The sequence below is a fragment of the Magnolia sinica genome, chromosome 17 (assembly GCF_029962835.1).
Source record: "Magnolia sinica isolate HGM2019 chromosome 17, MsV1, whole genome shotgun sequence".
In the NCBI taxonomy this organism is placed as follows: Eukaryota; Viridiplantae; Streptophyta; class Magnoliopsida; order Magnoliales; family Magnoliaceae; genus Magnolia; species Magnolia sinica.
In genome coordinates, this window is record NC_080589.1 from 20,001,529 (window position 1) to 20,002,469 (window position 941).

At 43.4% G+C, this 941-nt stretch overlaps 1 non-coding gene across 1 annotated transcript; it reads left to right on the plus strand.

Moving 5' to 3' along the window:
• Positions 1-339: 339 nt before the first annotated feature.
• LOC131232097 (small nucleolar RNA R71) lies at positions 340-446 on the plus strand. Its single transcript, XR_009164700.1, has one exon. It is a non-coding gene; the product is annotated as a small nucleolar RNA R71 (small nucleolar RNA).
• Positions 447-941: the final 495 nt, after the last annotated feature.

A 941-nucleotide genomic window follows, 5' to 3' on the forward strand; every position in this document is an offset into this window, starting at 1 on the left:
TTGCAACCACAGATGCTACAAACAATTTCCTTAGCCTTATCCTTCTTAAATTCCATGGCCTCGAGTTTCCTAGTGAGATTAGCTACCTTAGCATTAATATCATCGTCTTCTCTCAGGAAATACATTCCACCCCTTTCCTTGGAATGAGTCAGCCTAGACGTAGTACTAGGTCTAGGGGAGATGTCCCATGATTGTGTGTTCTCAACAAGTTTATCAAAGTAATCCCACACTTCATTGACTCCTTTATTCATAAACTCCCCATTACACATCGTCTCGACTAATTGGCGCATGGGAGATGTCAGTCCATCATAAAAAAAGTTCGTGATGCGCCACGTTTCAAAACCATGTTGTGGGCATGAACTGACAAGATCCTTGAACCGCTCCCAACATTGGAAGAATGTTTCATCTTCCCTTTGGGCGAAGTTCATGATCGACTTTCTCAGGGTGTTCGTCTTATGGTATGGAAAAAACTTCTTAATGAACTCCCTTGTCATGTCATTCCATCTGCCAATTGATCGAGGACATAGTGAATGTAACCACGTCTTGGCTTTCTCTTTCAAAGAAAAGGGAAAGAGTTTCAGTCTGACCGTGTCATCAGACACGTTAAGAAAGTATAAGGTAGCTATGATCTCATCAAATTCTTTTAAATGTAAGTAAGGATTCTCTGACTCAAGCCCATGAAATTTAGGGAGGAGTTGGATCACCCCTGGCTTGATATCCATGTGTCCTGCATTCTCAGGAAAAACCATGCATGAGGGCGTACTCACCCCCGCCGGTTGTAAGTAATCTCGTAAGGTACGAGGCGGGGGTGTTTGATGCACCTCATTCTCATCCTGGAGATCTTCTACCCTAGGTTGGGGTAGAAGAGGTTGATTTCTAGCCATATCCTCAATTAACTCAGGGGATTTCGAGCGGTGTCTAGTCCTACGATGGATAGTTAA